The sequence below is a fragment of the Ctenopharyngodon idella genome, chromosome 22 (genome assembly GCF_019924925.1).
Source record: "Ctenopharyngodon idella isolate HZGC_01 chromosome 22, HZGC01, whole genome shotgun sequence".
Taxonomy (NCBI): Eukaryota; Metazoa; Chordata; class Actinopteri; order Cypriniformes; family Xenocyprididae; genus Ctenopharyngodon; species Ctenopharyngodon idella.
Genome location: NC_067241.1, coordinates 7481444 through 7501270, shown reverse-complemented (window position 1 = coordinate 7501270; position 19827 = coordinate 7481444). Strand labels below are relative to the sequence as shown.

General features: G+C 39.6%; 2 long non-coding RNA genes across 2 annotated transcripts; one reads left to right on the top strand and one right to left on the bottom strand.

The window, feature by feature from the left end:
* Positions 1–10097: 10097 nt before the first annotated feature.
* On the bottom strand, positions 10098–19465 carry LOC127505499 (uncharacterized). The gene is made up of 4 exons (XR_007927723.1): positions 19054–19465; positions 14946–16685; positions 13367–13758; positions 10098–10210 (listed from the first exon to the last, which is right to left on the bottom strand). It is a non-coding gene; the product is annotated as an uncharacterized LOC127505499 (long non-coding RNA).
* LOC127505498 (uncharacterized) lies at positions 10208–16844 on the top strand. The gene is made up of 2 exons (XR_007927722.1): positions 10208–11279; positions 15223–16844. It is a non-coding gene; the product is annotated as an uncharacterized LOC127505498 (long non-coding RNA).
* Positions 19466–19827: the final 362 nt, after the last annotated feature.

The following is a 19827-nucleotide window of genomic DNA, read 5'->3' as shown; positions in this document are numbered from 1 at the left end:
ATTTTTTAATAATTGTAATAATTAAAAAAAAATGTAATAATTGTTTGTTTAAAAGCAGAGGTTCTGTTCTTTTTTTGTGTTGCATATTCATACAACAAAATATTCTGGGAGTTATGAAAGTTTAGTGAAATTGGTCAAAAATTTTGGCAATGGCTGGCAAAAAAAAAAAAAAAAAAAAATGCTGGCGAGGAAAGAGTTAAACTACAGTTAAAGATATATTTCAAGTATAAAAATTAATACCTAAATAGGAACATAGTATTTTCTTAAATTGCAAAAATAATATATAAATAGCAAATTATAAGTATGATGTTAGGTTCACTTAAAGTAGTAGTTTAGTATACTTAAAAGTGTACTTTCATAAACTAAAAAATGTGCTACAAGTATCTAACTAGAATAAACTATCAGCAGTATACCTCTATGTTCACTTGTAGTATAGCTGCAGTACAAACAGTTGTAAACTAGTTGTGTACTCAAAGTTTATTACTTTTACACTTAAAGTATACTTAAAAGTATACTAGTACATTGATGTTATTATACTTACTACATAAAGTATACTTAAAATATACCTGAAATTTTCTAAAGTATATTTAATAAAATGAACCTGAAATATACTTATTTTTTGTATAGTTCACAAAGATGATTATAAACTTCAGAAATAACTGCCTTGCAAAAGAAAGTTTTAAGGGATGCTGCATAACACCATGGATTGTTCATTTCTGCTGTGTAGGCGAAGTCAGATTCATTGAGAACAAATCTGAATTGATCATAAAAAAATATGTTTTTATTTGCAGTAGGGAAAAGAATAGCTCAGAGTAATTAGTTTACAAAAGGCTTTTTGTTCTTTCCCTCCTTACGTCTGGAGCGGCTTTCCCCTGCTTTACGACAACAAAGAGGGCTGGAAAAAAAGTTGGGTGTTTAGGAAGATACTGTGCTATGGCTGATTTAAGTTTGCAGCGTTTCACAGATGGCACAGCGGGTGCATTTGCATCGTTAGTGTTTCTGAATCTAATCCCCATTCTTACGAGGTTACCTGGTTTACAAGCAAGTTTAATAAGCGTTCCCTCACTATGATCATATGCACATCATAAGCTTCTTTTGTGAGAAATAAAATAAATAAATAAAAACACTCAGACGCCTGAGTATAGGGGAAATAGCTGGCGAATCTCTGTGGTGAGACCCTAAAGCCCAGCTGCATATTTGGGTAATCACCATAGTGGCTGGTGGATTTGCACACACTCATAGAAATAGGCTGGCTCAAGCCACCCAAATCTTTGTTTAATCCGTTGTTTCAAAGAATGCTTTTAAGGCACCCAGCTATGAAATATATCAGTGTAACATAATGCAAACTGCTGCTTTAAAGTGCCTGTTTATTAAATGTTCTGGGATACAAAATAAATACTGGATGAGTGTTTTATGAATGATGCTACTTTGTGACCAGTTATCCTCTCACCCCCCAACCTAGCCTTAATTTATATGCACTCTTACAGTATGTGTATCCTTTACTTTCTATTTTATTTACAAAAAATAATAATTTTTGTGAAGTAAATTATCCAGCAAATGCACATCATCTCACTTTAAAATAAGCAAATACTACCATCTAGTGGCAGAGTTGGAAAATAAGATGAACAATGAGTGTTTCTCAATCTTGGACAACAGTCCAAAAAAGACAACAGTCTTTTTTTCTCCGTTTGTCCATTTTTCTTTTTTTCTTTTTTTTTTTTTACCTTTCTACTAGGCAGTCAAGTTTTATTGAAGGCCCATTTTGCCAGCGGTAAGGTACCCCTTTAAAATCAGCTTCCTATTGGGCCAAAACTCATTGTAGGCTAATGCCTGAAAGTTGATATTTTGAGAACTGGTTGTCAGACATGAACTAAATAAAGACTTTGAAATTCCCTTTGACATGACATATACATTATACAAGTTTGGGTTAATAAATATTTTTTTATAGATTTTTATAAAGATTTTTTATTTTTATGCCAAACAAATTTATATTTTTATTCAGCAAAGATGTGTTAAATGGTTCAAAAATGTAATTAAACAAATGTATAATTTTAGAAAAGATTTTTATTTCAAACAAGTTTGTGTTCAAAATCTTGGGATAAGAAATGGTTCAAAGAATGAAAAATATTATTTTTTATTTTATTTTTGAGTAACAAATGCATGGCAGAGCTGGTCATGTGACCTAAATAAATTTATTTTCAAATTAGTTTTGTAAAATTGTTAATTTTATTAGAAAGTCTTGAAGTCTTCCTACAGAGCAAGACTTCCTAAGAGCAAGACTTTTTGATTTTGTAAATGACAATGTAGAACAACTTAAAGTCTGGGGCAAGACAGACATTTGATTGTTCACTAAATCTTAGACCCTAATTTCATTTGACTATGCCAGCAAAATATAGAAATACCAAAATAATCCATCATGGTTCTATTGAAACAATTCAAATGCATTTATTTCAACAGTTTTGATGTCATAAAGTGTTTCTGACTGCATTATACTGCATTAAAACAGTGATTACTGTAGTGACTTACCAGATATTTCATGTTTGTGGCTGAGGGGGAACACTTCACCAGACAAATCAGGTGTCGGATACTGGATTCAGCCTTCAAAAGCCAAGATCATTTATCTTTGACCACAGACAGACAGAGAGAAAGACAACACACAGCAGACAACAATGAATGCAACTTTCTTCAGGACTCAAAAAGCAAAAAATTATATTTTTTAGACTGACCACAAAAAAATATGTCAACAGAGAGTGACGCTGCCATGAAGACTGGTGTGCTGGGGTCATGTTTTGCCTAAATAGGGGGGAAAACGCTGTTTAAAATACATTTGAAAAATGTTATATAATAGTTTTACAAAATAAATTGAAAGTTTACTTTAGCAGGTATACACAGGCCGGTTTTAGGTTGTTGCTTTAATATATATCTACTAATACGTTCACATTTTTGTAATGTACGAAGCTGGAAGATTCCTTACTCCGCCAAAAACATGTTTGTTTTTGATTATCATCTCTATCGCGGTCACGCTCACGTGACATTGTTGTAGTGAATCGGCCACTCATGAAAGTTTGTATTATTTGCATGCGTTTTAAAGACATATTAGTTTAAACTAATAGTTTTCTGAGCGAACACAGAAAAAAATGTAAATATAGTAGCACATCCTTAGCTGCGTTTCTCAAAAGCATTGTGAGCTAGACTAAATGATGCCTTTTTTGGGGAAACGCAGCCCTGATAGGTAGCACGCTGCTGTCTATTCTGTTAATGAGAATCCAAAACAGAAAATCGCTTACTGCTCTTGTTTAAATAACTTTAGTAGTACCAATTTCTTACCCAAATATGCTCTAGCGAGGAGATAAACGCGACGAACTGTAGTATACAGCCAGCGCACTCAGGGGAGGAGCTAATGCTTTCTGTCGTCAGTTGTGGGCGGGGCCTGTTTCTATGTGACGTCACAGCAGAAAGCCTTTATAAACAAGACGCTTAGAACGTCTCACTGTTGTTCGCTTCGGAGACGGTTTCTCGGCGTCGTGTACATATAGATCACTTTCACAGGCGCTTATAATTTGCGTTTTGTGCATATATTTTTGATTTTATTCAAGTGGGTGCAAGTGGAAAGTGCGAAATAATATCTCTACAAAAACAAGACAAGCAGGCATGAGACAACGGATGCCAGAAGAGTCACCAACTAGTAAGATTTGACAAATAAGTTGTCAGATAAGTTGTAGTTAAAGGTACACTATGTAACTTTTTTGTTCAAAATTTGCAGAATAATGAGAGAGTACATCATGAATCCATCTACCAAACCATGTTTTTGCACAGACATTTTCGGGGGCAGGTGCTCAAATGAGAAAAAATGCCACCCCTCTTATAATTACTTAATTACTATTAAAAAAAAAAAAGTACAGTTTTTACATACTGTAGTAGTTACATACTGTGAAACACCTTTAAATTACTTTAATAAGTATTTCTTTATTTAAATATAATAATCCTTTGTTGGCATTATGCTGGAATTGGTAAATGAGTGAAATCAATGTGCATTACTGACAGAAATTACTATTTATTACTATTACTATTATTATAATACTATTATTATTTTACACTGCAATTACAGTTGCAAGAATAATGTTATGAAATTAGTGTTTTAAATGTAAAAAGTTAAGTTACATAGTGTACCTTTACTTTTGAAAAACACATTTAAATAATGGAAACACAATCAAATAATTTGATCAAGTTAGCTGCATTTACATGGACCCGAATAATCAGTTTGTAACTGGACTAGCATAACTACATCAATTGGAATGAATTAGCCAAATCCAATTTAAATTTCATCCAAATTGTAAGGGAAACTTTTTCTAATCCATCCGATAGGACATGTAAACACTTGATCAGTTATGACGCCTGATGCACGGAACATGCTGTAGTTGTTGAATATAATGTCATTAATGACTGTTGTGTCAATCTAAAATTCTCCTTCCACTCATTGTCTGTAAAGTGGTGCAGGATAACGTCCCACCAGTCCTTTGCTTCGGACTCTCATTCACAGTTGGTGCCTTGTTTTGGGCACAGGAAGGGGCCATAAACTGCTTGATGAAAATAAGCAGCATGGCACAAAGCTTAATGTGCTCGTCGTCTCCTAATTAGGACCTGAAATGGATAAATATTAAGTCTGCTTTTTAAAACAAAGCAAAGAAGCAGTGATAGAAAGAACATTAGTATTCGCCAACAGGGGGAACTCTGTTTAATCGTGTGGTGTGCGCATGTCAAAAGCTCAATTCTGATTTGAATGTGAACATCAACCCGATCACTTTATTTAGTGTTCATGTAAATACCAGGTTCGGATTCATCAACTGGAATGATTTTATTACAACTGAAACAAAAGTTGTCTGTGTAAATGCAGCTATTGACCAAAATGATAAACACATTGCGGGGTGACTAAACTAATGCCCAGATATAACACCCTAGGTTGCCAAAAAAAAAAAAAACGACGACAAACTTAAAAAAAAACAAAAAAAAAACCCCCAAATGAAATCTGAAATAGTTAAATTCATAATGAAACACAATCAAAAACATTTCTAAATGACGTAGCAAAACTAATGCCCAGATATAATTATTTTAAAATACGAAATCTGTAGTGAATTGGCCTTTTTGTCGTATTGGTTCCTAGCTCTGGTGCAGCACTCTGGGCGGGACTGACCAGCTACGTGCCGAAAGCGCAGTCTGTTGTAGACTGCATCCAGAAAACCCTTAACCACCTGTTAAGGGCCTGTTAAAGCTATCAGTTCACCCCAAGTCAGCACTTGGAGATAGGACTAGGGTGTGTCCTGTAAGGTGGTGGGTGGGACACAGGCCACACCCTAGGTTGCCAAAAAAAACAAAAAACAAAACGGTGATGAACTAAAAAAAAAAAGCTAACTGAAATCTGAAATCGTTAAATCCATAATGAAACACAGTCAAAAACATTTCTAAATGACGTAGCAAAACTAATACCCAGATATAATAATTTTAAAAATACGAAAAATCTGTGATGAATTGGCCTTTTTGTCGTATTGTTTCCTAGCTCTGGTGCAGCACTCTGGGCAGGACTGACCAGCTACGTGCCGAAAGCGCAGTCTGTTGTAGACTGCATCCAGAAAACCCTTAACCGCCTGTTAAGGGCCTGTTAAAGCTATCAGTTCACCCCAAGTCAGCACTTGGAGATAGGACTAGGGTGTGTCCTGTAAGGTGGTGGGTGGGACACAGGCCACACCCTAGGTTGCCAAAAAAAAAAAAAAAACGACGACGAACTTAAAAAAAACAACAAAAAATACCCAAAATGAAATCTGAAATAGTTAAATTCATAATGACACAGTCAAAAACATTTCTAAATGACCTAGCAAAACTAATGCCCACATATAAGTATTTTAAAAAACAAAAACTGTAGTAAATTGGCCTTTTTGTCGTATTGGTTCCTAGCTCTGGTGCAGCACTCTGGGCGGGACTGACCAGCTACGTGCCGAAAGCGCAGTCTGTTGTAGACTGCATCCAGAAAACCCTTAACCGCCTGTTAAGGGCCTGTTAAAGCTATCAGTTCACCCCAAGTCAGCACTTGGAGATAGGACTAGGGTGTGTCCTGTAAGGTGGTGGGTGGGACACAGGCCACACCCTAGGTTGCCGAAAAAAAAAAAAAAAACCGACGACGAACTTAAAAAAAAACAACAAAAATACCCAAAATGAAATCTGAAATAGTTAAATTCATAATGACACAGTCAAAAACATTTCTAAATGACCTAGCAAAACTAATGCCCACATATAAGTATTTTAAAATACAAAAACTGTAGTAAATTGGCCTTTTTGTCGTATTGGTTCCTAGCTCTGGTGCAGCACTCTGGGCGGGACTGACCAGCTACGTGCCGAAAGCGCAGTCTGTTGTAGACTGCATCCAGAAAACCCTTAACCGCCTGTTAAGGGCCTGTTAAAGCTATCAGTTCACCCCAAGTCAGCACTTGGAGATAGGACTAGGGTGTGTCCTGTAAGGTGGTGGGTGGGACACAGGCCACACCCTAGGTTGCCGAAGAAAAAAAAAACGACGACGAACTTAAAAAAAACCAACAAAAAATACCCAAAATGAAATCTGAAATAGTTAAATTCATAATGACACAGTCAAAAACATTTCTAAATGACATAGCAAAACTAATGCCCACATATAAGTATTTTAAAATACAAAAACTGTAGTAAATTGGCCTTTTTGTCGTATTGGTTCCTAGCTCTGGTGCAGCACTCTGGGCGGGACTGACCAGCTACGTGCCGAAAGCGCAGTCTGTTGTAGACTGCATCCAGAAAACCCTTAACCTCCTGTTAAGGGCCTGTTAAAGCTATCAGTTCACCCCAAGTCAGCACTTGGAGATAGGACTAGGGTGTGTCCTGTAAGGTGGTGGGTGGGACACAGGCCACACCCTAGGTTGCCAAAAAAAAAAAAAACGACGACGAACTTAAAAAAACAACAACAAAAAAACCCAAAATGAAATCTGAAATAGTTAAATTCATAATGAAACACAGTCAAAAACATTTCTAAATGACGTAGCAAAACTAATGCCCAGATATAATTATTTAAAAATACGAAAGTCTGTAGTGAATTGGCCTTTTTGTCGTATTGGTTCCTAGCTCTGGTGCAGCACTCTGGGCGGGACTGACCAGCTACGTGCCGAAAGCGCAGTCTGTTGTAGACTGCATCCAGAAAACCCTTAACCGCCTGTTAAGGGCCTGTTAAAGCTATCAGTTCACCCCAAGTCAGCACTTGGAGATAGGACTAGGGTGTGTCCTGTAAGGTGGTGGGTGGGACACAGGCCACACCCTAGGTTGCCGAAAAAAAAAAAACGACGACGAACTTAAAAAAAACAACAAAAAATACCCAAAATGAAATCTGAAATAGTTAAATTCATAATGACACTGTCAAAAACATTTCTAAATGACCTAGCAAAACTAATGCCCACATATAAGTATTTTAAAATACAAAAACTGTAGTAAATTGGCCTTTTTGTCGTATTGGTTCCTAGCTCTGGTGCAGCACTCTGGGCGGGACTGACCAGCTACGTGCCGAAAGCGCAGTCTGTTGTAGACTGCATCCAGAAAACCCTTAACCGCCTGTTAAGGGCCTGTTAAAGCTATCAGTTCACCCCAAGTCAGCACTTGGAGATAGGACTAGGGTGTGTCCTGTAAGGTGGTGGGTGGGACACAGGCCACACCCTAGGTTGCCAAAAAAAAAAAAAACGACGACGAACTTAAAAAAAACAACAAAAAATACCCAAAATGAAATCTGAAATAGTTAAATTCATAATGAAACACAGTCAAAAACATTTCTAAATGACGTAGCAAAACTAATGCCCACATATAAGTATTTTAAAATACAAAAACTGTAGTAAATTGGCCTTTTTGTCGTATTGGTTCCTAGCTCTGGTGCAGCACTCTGGGCGGGACTGACCAGCTACGTGCCGAAAGCGCAGTCTGTTGTAGACTGCATCCAGAAAACCCTTAACCGCCTGTTAAGGGCCTGTTAAAGCTATCAGTTCACCCCAAGTCAGCACTTGGAGATAGGACTAGGGTGTGTCCTGTAAGGTGGTGGGTGGGACACAGGCCACACCCTAGGTTGCCGAAAAAAAAAAAACGACGACGAACTTAAAAAAAACAACAAAAAATACCCAAAATGAAATCTGAAATAGTTAAATTCATAATGACACTGTCAAAAACATTTCTAAATGACCTAGCAAAACTAATGCCCACATATAAGTATTTTAAAATACAAAAACTGTAGTAAATTGGCCTTTTTGTCGTATTGGTTCCTAGCTCTGGTGCAGCACTCTGGGCGGGACTGACCAGCTACATGCCGAAAGCGTAGTCTGTTGTAGACTGCATCCAGAAAACCCTTAACCTCCTGTTAAGGGCCTGTTAAAGCTATCAGTTCACCCCAAGTCAGCACTTGGAGATAGGACTAGGGTGTGTCCTGTAAGGTGGTGGGTGGGACACAGGCCACACCCTAGGTTGCCGAAAAAAAAAAAACGACGACGAACTTAAAAAAAACAACAAAAAATACCCAAAATGAAATCTGAAATAGTTAAATTCATAATGACACTGTCAAAAACATTTCTAAATGACCGTAGCAAAACTAATGCCCACATATAAGTATTTTAAAATACAAAATCTGTAGTGAATTGGCCTTTTTGTCGTATTGGTTCCTAGCTCTGGTGCAGCACTCTGGGCGGGACTGACCAGCTACGTGCCGAAAGCGCAGTCTGTTGTAGACTGCATCCAGAAAACCCTTAACCGCCTGTTAAGGGCCTGTTAAAGCTATCAGTTCACCCCAAGTCAGCACTTGGAGATAGGACTAGGGTGTGTCCTGTAAGGTGGTGGGTGGGACACAGGCCACACCCTAGGTTGCCGAAAAAAAAAAAAAAAACGACGACGAACTTAAAAAAAAACAACAAAAATACCCAAAATGAAATCTGAAATAGTTAAATTCATAATGACACAGTCAAAAACATTTCTAAATGACCTAGCAAAACTAATGCCCACATATAAGTATTTTAAAATACAAAAACTGTAGTAAATTGGCCTTTTTGTCGTATTGGTTCCTAGCTCTGGTGCAGCACTCTGGGCGGGACTGACCAGCTACGTGCCGAAAGCGCAGTCTGTTGTAGACTGCATCCAGAAAACCCTTAACCACCTGTTTAGGGCCTGTTAAAGCTATCAGTTCACCCCAAGTCAGCACTTGGACATAGGACTAGGGTGTGTCCTGTAAGGTGGTGGGTGGGACACAGGCCACACCCTAGGTTGCCAAAAAAAAAAAAAACGACGACGAACTTCAAAAAAACCAACAAAAAAACCCCCAAATGAAATCTGAAATAGTTAAATTCATAATGAAACACAATCAAAAACATTTCTAAATGACGTAGCAAAACTAATGCCCACGTATAATTATTTTAAAAATACGAAGTCTGTGATGAATTGGCCTTTTTGTCGTATTGGTTCCTAGCTCTGGTGCAGCACTCTGGGCGGGACTGACCAGCTACGTGCCGAAAGCGCAGTCTGTTGTAGACTGCATCCAGAAAACCCTTAACCTCCTGTTAAGGGCCTGTTAAAGCTATCAGTTCACCCCAAGTCAGCACTTGGAGATAGGACTAGGGTGTGTCCTGTAAGGTGGTGGGTGGGACACAGGCCACACCCTAGGTTGCCAAAAAAAAAAAAAAACGACGACGAACTTAAAAAAACCAACAAAAAATACCCAAAATGAAATCTGAAATAGTTAAATTCATAATGACACAGTCAAAAACATTTCTAAATGACCTAGCAAAACTAATGCCCACATATAAGTATTTTAAAATACAAAAACTGTAGTAAATTGGCCTTTTTGTCGTATTGGTTCCTAGCTCTGGTGCAGCACTCTGGGCGGGACTGACCAGCTACGTGCCGAAAGCGCAGTCTGTTGTAGACTGCATCCAGAAAATCCTTAACCACCTGTTAAGGGCCTGTTAAAGCTATCAGTTCACCCCAAGTCAGCACTTGGAGATAGGACTAGGGTGTGTCCTGTAAGGTGGTGGGTGGGACACAGGCCACACCCTAGGTTGCCGAAAAAAAAAAAAAAAACGACGACGAACTTAAAAAAAAACAACAAAAAATACCCAAAATGAAATCTGAAATAGTTAAATTCATAATGACACAGTCAAAAACATTTCTAAATGACCTAGAAAAACTAATGCTCACATATAAGTATTTTAAAAATACGAAAAATCTGTGATGAATTGGCCTTTTTGTCGTATTGGTTCCTAGCTCTGGTGCAGCACTCTGGGCGGGACTGACCAGCTACGTGCCGAAAGCGCAGTCTGTTGTAGACTGCATCCAGAAAATCCTTAACCACCTGTTAAGGGCCTGTTAAAGCTATCAGTTCACCCCAAGTCAGCACTTGGAGATAGGACTAGGGTGTGTCCTGTAAGGTGGTGGGTGGGACACAGGCCACACCCTAGGTTGCCGAAAAAAAAAAAAAAACGACGACGAACTTAAAAAAAAACAACAAAAAATACCCAAAATGAAATCTGAAATAGTTAAATTCATAATGACACAGTCAAAAACATTTCTAAATGACCTAGCAAAACTAATGCCCACATATAAGTATTTTAAAATACAAAAACTGTAGTAAATTGGCCTTTTTGTCGTATTGGTTCCTAGCTCTGGTGCAGCACTCTGGGCGGGACTGACCAGCTACGTGCCGAAAGCGCAGTCTGTTGTAGACTGCATCCAGAAAACCCTTAACCTCCTGTTAAGGGCCTGTTAAAGCTATCAGTTCACCCCAAGTCAGCACTTGGAGATAGGACTAGGGTGTGTCCTGTAAGGTGGTGGGTGGGACACAGGCCACACCCTAGGTTGCCGAAAAAAAAAAAAACGACGACGAACTTAAAAAAAACAACAAAAAATACCCAAAATGAAATCTGAAATAGTTAAATTCATAATGACACAGTCAAAAACATTTCTAAATGACCTAGCAAAACTAATGCCCACATATAAGTATTTTAAAATACAAAAACTGTAGTAAATTGGCCTTTTTGTCGTATTGGTTCCTAGCTCTGGTGCAGCACTCTGGGCGGGACTGACCAGCTACGTGCCGAAAGCGCAGTCTGTTGTAGACTGCATCCAGAAAACCCTTAACCACCTGTTAAGGGCCTGTTAAAGCTATCAGTTCACCCCAAGTCAGCACTTGGACATAGGACTAGGGTGTGTCCTGTAAGGTGGTGGGTGGGACACAGGCCACACCCTAGGTTGCCAAAAAAAAAAAAAACGACGACGAACTTAAAAAAAACAACAAAAAAACCCAAAATGAAATCTGAAATAGTTAAATTCATAATGAACACAGTCAAAAACATTTCTAAATGACGTAGCAAAACTAATGCCCACGTATAATTATTTTAAAAATACGAAGTCTGTGATGAATTGGCCTTTTTGTCGTATTGGTTCCTAGCTCTGGTGCAGCACTCTGGGCGGGACTGACCAGCTACGTGCCGAAAGCGCAGTCTGTTGTAGACTGCATCCAGAAAACCCTTAACCTCCTGTTAAGGGCCTGTTAAAGCTATCAGTTCACCCCAAGTCAGCACTTGGAGATAGGACTAGGGTGTGTCCTGTAAGGTGGTGGGTGGGACACAGGCCACACCCTAGGTTGCCGAAAAAAAAAAAAAACGACGACGAACTTAAAAAAAACAACAAAAAATACCCAAAATGAAATCTGAAATAGTTAAATTCATAATGACACAGTCAAAAACATTTCTAAATGACCTAGCAAAACTAATGCCCACATATAATTATTTTAAAATACGAAAACTGTAGTAAATTGGCCTTTTTGTCGTATTGGTTCCTAGCTCTGGTGCAGCACTCTGGGCGGGACTGACCAGCTACGTGCCGAAAGCGCAGTCTGTTGTAGACTGCATCCAGAAAACCCTTAACCTCCTGTTAAGGGCCTGTTAAAGCTATCAGTTCACCCCAAGTCAGCACTTGGAGATAGGACTAGGGTGTGTCCTGTAAGGTGGTGGGTGGGACACAGGCCACACCCTAGGTTGCCGAAAAAAAAAAAACGACGACGAACTTAAAAAAAACAACAAAAAATACCCAAAATGAAATCTGAAATAGTTAAATTCATAATGACACTGTCAAAAACATTTCTAAATGACCTAGCAAAACTAATGCCCACATATAAGTATTTTAAAATACAAAAACTGTAGTAAATTGGCCTTTTTGTCGTATTGGTTCCTAGCTCTGGTGCAGCACTCTGGGCGGGACTGACCAGCTACGTGCCGAAAGCGCAGTCTGTTGTAGACTGCATCCAGAAAACCCTTAACCGCCTGTTAAGGGCCTGTTAAAGCTATCAGTTCACCCCAAGTCAGCACTTGGAGATAGGACTAGGGTGTGTCCTGTAAGGTGGTGGGTGGGACACAGGCCACACCCTAGGTTGCCAAAAAAAAAAAAAACGACGACGAACTTAAAAAAAACAACAAAAAAACCCAAAATGAAATCTGAAATAGTTAAATTCATAATGAACACAGTCAAAAACATTTCTAAATGACGTAGCAAAACTAATGCCCAGATATAATTATTTAAAAAATACGAAGTCTGTGATGAATTGGCCTTTTTGTCGTATTGGTTCCTAGCTCTGGTGCAGCACTCTGGGCGGGACTGACCAGCTACGTGCCGAAAGCGCAGTCTGTTGTAGACTGCATCCAGAAAACCCTTAACCGCCTGTTAAGGGCCTGTTAAAGCTATCAGTTCACCCCAAGTCAGCACTTGGAGATAGGACTAGGGTGTGTCCTGTAAGGTGGTGGGTGGGACACAGGCCACACCCTAGGTTGCCAAAAAAAAAAAAAACGACGACGAACTTAAAAAAAACAACAAAAAATACCCAAAATGAAATCTGAAATAGTTAAATTCATAATGAACACAGTCAAAAACATTTCTAAATGACCGTAGCAAAACTAATGCCCACATATAAGTATTTTAAAATACAAAAACTGTAGTGAATTGGCCTTTTTGTCGTATTGGTTCCTAGCTCTGGTGCAGCACTCTGGGCGGGACTGACCAGCTACGTGCCGAAAGCGCAGTCTGTTGTAGACTGCATCCAGAAAATCCTTAACCACCTGTTAAGGGCCTGTTAAAGCTATCAGTTCACCCCAAGTCAGCACTTGGAGATAGGACTAGGGTGTGTCCTGTAAGGTGGTGGGTGGGACACAGGCCACACCCTAGGTTGCCGAAAAAAAAAAAAAACGACGACGAACTTAAAAAAAACAACAAAAAATACCCAAAATGAAATCTGAAATAGTTAAATTCATAATGAACACAGTCAAAAACATTTCTAAATGACCTAGCAAAACTAATGCCCACATATAAGTATTTTAAAATACAAAAACTGTAGTAAATTGGCCTTTTTGTCGTATTGGTTCCTAGCTCTGGTGCAGCACTCTGGGCGGGACTGACCAGCTACGTGCCGAAAGCGCAGTCTGTTGTAGACTGCATCCAGAAAACCCTTAACCACCTGTTAAGGGCCTGTTAAAGCTATCAGTTCACCCCAAGTCAGCACTTGGAGATAGGACTAGGGTGTGTCCTGTAAGGTGGTGGGTGGGACACAGGCCACACCCTAGGTTGCCGAAAAAAAAAAAACGACGACGAACTTAAAAAAAACAACAAAAAATACCCAAAATGAAATCTGAAATAGTTAAATTCATAATGACACTGTCAAAAACATTTCTAAATGACCTAGCAAAACTAATGCCCACATATAATTATTTTAAAAATACGAAGTCTGTGATGAATTGGCCTTTTTGTCGTATTGGTTCCTAGCTCTGGTGCAGCACTCTGGGCGGGACTGACCAGCTACGTGCCGAAAGCGCAGTCTGTTGTAGACTGCATCCAGAAAATCCTTAACCACCTGTTAAGGGCCTGTTAAAGCTATCAGTTCACCCCAAGTCAGCACTTGGAGATAGGACTAGGGTGTGTCCTGTAAGGTGGTGGGTGGGACACAGGCCACACCCTAGGTTGCCGAAAAAAAAAAAAACGACGACGAACTTAAAAAAAACCAACAAAAAATACCCAAAATGAAATCTGAAATAGTTAAATTCATAATGACACTGTCAAAAACATTTCTAAATGACCTAGCAAAACTAATGCCCACATATAAGTATTTTAAAATACAAAAACTGTAGTAAATTGGCCTTTTTGTCGTATTGGTTCCTAGCTCTGGTGCAGCACTCTGGGCGGGACTGACCAGCTACGTGCCGAAAGCGCAGTCTGTTGTAGACTGCATCCAGAAAACCCTTAACCGCCTGTTAAGGGCCTGTTAAAGCTATCAGTTCACCCCAAGTCAGCACTTGGAGATAGGACTAGGGTGTGTCCTGTAAGGTGGTGGGTGGGACACAGGCCACACCCTAGGTTGCCAAAAAAAAAAAAAAACGACGACGAACTTAAAAAAAACCAACAAAAAAACCCAAAATGAAATCTGAAATAGTTAAATTCATAATGAAACACAGTCAAAAACATTTCTAAATGACGTAGCAAAACTAATGCCCAGATATAATTATTTAAAAAATACGAAGTCTGTGATGAATTGGCCTTTTTGTCGTATTGGTTCCTAGCTCTGGTGCAGCACTCTGGGCGGGACTGACCAGCTACGTGCCGAAAGCGCAGTCTGTTGTAGACTGCATCCAGAAAACCCTTAACCGCCTGTTAAGGGCCTGTTAAAGCTATCAGTTCACCCCAAGTCAGCACTTGGAGATAGGACTAGGGTGTGTCCTGTAAGGTGGTGGGTGGGACACAGGCCACACCCTAGGTTGCCAAAAAAAAAAAAAACGACGACGAACTTAAAAAAACCAACAAAAAATACCCAAAATGAAATCTGAAATAGTTAAATTCATAATGAAACACAGTCAAAAACATTTCTAAATGACCTAGCAAAACTAATGCCCACATATAAGTATTTTAAAATACAAAAACTGTAGTAAATTGGCCTTTTTGTCGTATTGGTTCCTAGCTCTGGTGCAGCACTCTGGGCGGGACTGACCAGCTACGTGCCGAAAGCGCAGTCTGTTGTAGACTGCATCCAGAAAACCCTTAACCTCCTGTTAAGGGCCTGTTAAAGCTATCAGTTCACCCCAAGTCAGCACTTGGAGATAGGACTAGGGTGTGTCCTGTAAGGTGGTGGGTGGGACACAGGCCACACCCTAGGTTGCCGAAAAAAAAAAAACGACGACGAACTTAAAAAAAACAACAAAAAATACCCAAAATGAAATCTGAAATAGTTAAATTCATAATGACACTGTCAAAAACATTTCTAAATGACCTAGCAAAACTAATGCCCACATATAAGTATTTTAAAATACAAAAACTGTAGTAAATTGGCCTTTTTGTCGTATTGGTTCCTAGCTCTGGTGCAGCACTCTGGGCGGGACTGACCAGCTACGTGCCGAAAGCGCAGTCTGTTGTAGACTGCATCCAGAAAACCCTTAACCGCCTGTTAAGGGCCTGTTAAAGCTATCAGTTCACCCCAAGTCAGCACTTGGAGATAGGACTAGGGTGTGTCCTGTAAGGTGGTGGGTGGGACACAGGCCACACCCTAGGTTGCCAAAAAAAAAAAAAAACGGTGACGAACTAAAAAAAAAAAAGCTAACTGAAATCTGAAATAGTTAAATTCATAATGAAACACAGTCAAAAACATTTCTAAATGACGTAGCAAAACTAATGCCCAGATATAATTATTTTAAAAATACGAAAAATCTGTGATGAATTGGCCTTTTTGTCGTATTGGTTCCTAGCTCTGGTGCAGCACTCTGGGCGGGACTGACCAGCTACGTGCCGAAAGCGCAGTCTGTTGTAGACTGCATCCAGAAAACCCTTAACCGCCTGTTAAGGGCCTGTTAAAGCTATCAGTTCACCCCAAGTCAGCACTTGGAGATAGGACTAGGGTGTGTCCTGTAAGGTGGTGGGTGGGACACAGGCCACACCCTAGGTTGCCAAAAAAAAAAAAACGACGACGAACTTAAAAAAACAACAACAAAAAAACCCAAAATGAAATCTGAAATAGTTAAATTCATAATGAAACACAGTCAAAAACATTTCTAAATGACGTAGCAAAACTAATGCCCAGATATAATTATTTAAAAAATATGAAGTCTGTGATGAATTGGCCTTTTTGTCGTATTGGTTCCTAGCTCTGGTGCAGCACTCTGGGCGGGACTGACCAGCTACATGCCGAAAGCGCAGTCTGTTGTAGACTGCATCCAGAAAATCCTTAACCACCTGTTAAGGGCCTGTTAAAGCTATCAGTTCACCCCAAGTCAGCACTTGGAGATAGGACTAGGGTGTGTCCTGTAAGGTGGTGGGTGGGACACAGGCCACACCCTAGGTTGCCGAAAAAAAAAAAACGACGACGAACTTAAAAAAAACAACAAAAAATACCCAAAATGAAATCTGAAATAGTTAAATTCATAATGACACTGTCAAAAACATTTCTAAATGACCTAGCAAAACTAATGCCCACATATAAGTATTTTAAAATACAAAAACTGTAGTAAATTGGCCTTTTTGTCGTATTGGTTCCTAGCTCTGGTGCAGCACTCTGGGCGGGACTGACCAGCTACGTGCCGAAAGCGCAGTCTGTTGTAGACTGCATCCAGAAAACCCTTAACCGCCTGTTAAGGGCCTGTCAAAGCTATCAGTTCACCCCAAGTCAGCACTTGGAGATAGGACTAGGGTGTGTCCTGTAAGGTGGTGGGTGGGACACAGGCCACACCCTAGGTTGCCGAAAAAAAAAAAAAAACGACGACGAACTTAAAAAAAAACAACAAAAATACCCAAAATGAAATCTGAAATAGTTAAATTCATAATGAAACACAGTCAAAAACATTTCTAAATGACGTAGCAAAACTAATGCCCAGATATAATTATTTAAAAATACGAAAGTCTGTGATGAATTGGCCTTTTTGTCGTATTGGTTCCTAGCTCTGGTGCAGCACTCTGGGCGGGACTGACCAGCTACGTGCCGAAAGCGCAGTCTGTTGTAGACTGCATCCAGAAAACCCTTAACCACCTGTTAAGGGCCTGTTAAAGCTATCAGTTCACCCCAAGTCAGCACTTGGACATAGGACTAGGGTGTGTCCTGTAAGGTGGTGGGTGGGACACAGACCACACCCTAGGTTGCCGAAAAAAAAAAAAACCGACGACGAACTTAAAAAAAAAAAAAAAAAATACCCAAAATGAAATCTGAAATAGTTAAATTCATAATGACACTGTCAAAAACATTTCTAAATGACCTAGCAAAACTAATGCCCACATATAAGTATTTTAAAATACAAAAACTGTAGTGAATTGGCCTTTTTGTCGTATTGGTTCCTAGCTCTGGTGCAGCACTCTGGGCGGGACTGACCAGCTACATGCCGAAAGCGCAGTCTGTTGTAGACTGCATCCAGAAAACCCTTAACCTCCTGTTAAGGGCCTGTTAAAGCTATCAGTTCACCCCAAGTCAGCACTTGGAGATAGGACTAGGGTGTGTCCTGTAAGGTGGTGGGTGGGACACAGGCCACACCCTAGGTTGCCGAAAAAAAAAAAACGACGACGAACTTAAAAAAAACAACAAAAAATACCCAAAATGAAATCTGAAATAGTTAAATTCATAATGACACTGTCAAAAACATTTCTAAATGACGTAGCAAAACTAATGCCCACATATAAGTATTTTAAAATACAAAAACTGTAGTAAATTGGCCTTTTTGTCGTATTGGTTCCTAGCTCTGGTGCAGCACTCTGGGCGGGACTGACCAGCTACGTGCCGAAAGCGCAGTCTGTTGTAGACTGCATCCAGAAAACCCTTAACCTCCTGTTAAGGGCCTGTTAAAGCTATCAGTTCACCCCAAGTCAGCACTTGGAGATAGGACTAGGGTGTGTCCTGTAAGGTGGTGGGTGGGACACAGGCCACACCCTAGGTTGCCGAAAAAAAAAAAACGACGACGAACTTAAAAAAAACAACAAAAAATACCCAAAATGAAATCTGAAATAGTTAAATTCATAATGACACTGTCAAAAACATTTCTAAATGACCTAGCAAAACTAATGCCCAGATATAATTATTTAAAAAATACGAAGTCTGTGATGAATTGGCCTTTTTGTCGTATTGGTTCCTAGCTCTGGTGCAGCACTCTGGGCGGGACTGACCAGCTACGTGCCGAAAGCGCAGTCTGTTGTAGACTGCATCCAGAAAACCCTTAACCACCTGTTAAGGGCCTGTTAAAGCTATCAGTTCACCCCAAGTCAGCACTTGGAGATAGGACTAGGGTGTGTCCTGTAAGGTGGTGGGTGGGACACAGACCACACCCTAGGTTGCCGAAAAAAAAAAAAAACCGACGACGAACTTAAAAAAAAACAACAAAAATACCCAAAATGAAATCTGAAATAGTTAAATTCATAATGACACTGTCAAAAACATTTCTAAATGACCTAGCAAAACTAATGCCCACATATAAGTATTTTAAAATACAAAAACTGTAGTAAATTGGCCTTTTTGTCGTATTGGTTCCTAGCTCTGGTGCAGCACTCTGGGCGGGACTGACCAGCTACGTGCCGAAAGCGCAGTCTGTTGTAGACTGCATCCAGAAAACCCTTAACCACCTGTTAAGGGCCTGTTAAAGCTATCAGTTCACCCCAAGTCAGCACTTGGACATAGGACTAGGGTGTGTCCTGTAAGGTGGTGGGTGGGACACAGACCACACCCTAGGTTGCCGAAAAAAAAAAAAAAACAGACGACGAACTTAAAAAAAAACAACAAAAATACCCAAAATGAAATCTGAAATAGTTAAATTCATAATGACACTGTCAAAAACATTTCTAAATGACCTAGCAAAACTAATGCCCACATATAAGTATTTTAAAATACAAAAACTGTAGTAAATTGGCCTTTTTGTCGTATTGGTTCCTAGCTCTGGTGCAGCACTCTGGGCGGGACTGACCAGCTACGTGCCGAAAGCGCAGTCTGTTGTAGACTGCATCCAGAAAACCCTTAACCACCTGTTAAGGGCCTGTTAAAGCTATCAGTTCACCCCAAGTCAGCACTTGGAGATAGGACTAGGGTGTGTCCTGTAAGGTGGTGGGTGGGACACAGGCCACACCCTAGGTTGCCAAAAAAAAAAAAAAACGACGACGAACTTAAAAAAACAACAACAAAAAAACCCAAAATGAAATCTGAAATAGTTAAATTCATAATGAAACACAGTCAAAAACATTTCTAAATGACGTAGCAAAACTAATGCCCAGATATAATTATTTAAAAAATACGAAGTCTGTGATGAATTGGCCTTTTTGTCGTATTGGTTCCTAGCTCTGGTGCAGCACTCTGGGCGGGACTGACCAGCTACGTGCCGAAAGCGCAGTCTGTTGTAGACTGCATCCAGAAAATCCTTAACCACCTGTTAAGGGCCTGTTAAAGCTATCAGTTCACCCCAAGTCAGCACTTGAAGATAGGACTAGGGTGTGTCCTGTAAGGTGGTGGGTGGGACACAGGCCACACCCTAGGTTGCCGAAAAAAAAAAAAAAACGACGACGAACTTAAAAAAAAACAACAAAAAATACCCAAAATGAAATCTGAAATAGTTAAATTCATAATGACACAGTCAAAAACATTTCTAAATGACCTAGCAAAACTAATGCCCACATATAAGTATTTTAAAATACAAAAACTGTAGTAAATTGGCCTTTTTGTCGTATTGGTTCCTAGCTCTGGTGCAGCACTCTGGGCGGGACTGACCAGCTACGTGCCGAAAGCGCAGTCTTGTTGTAGACTGC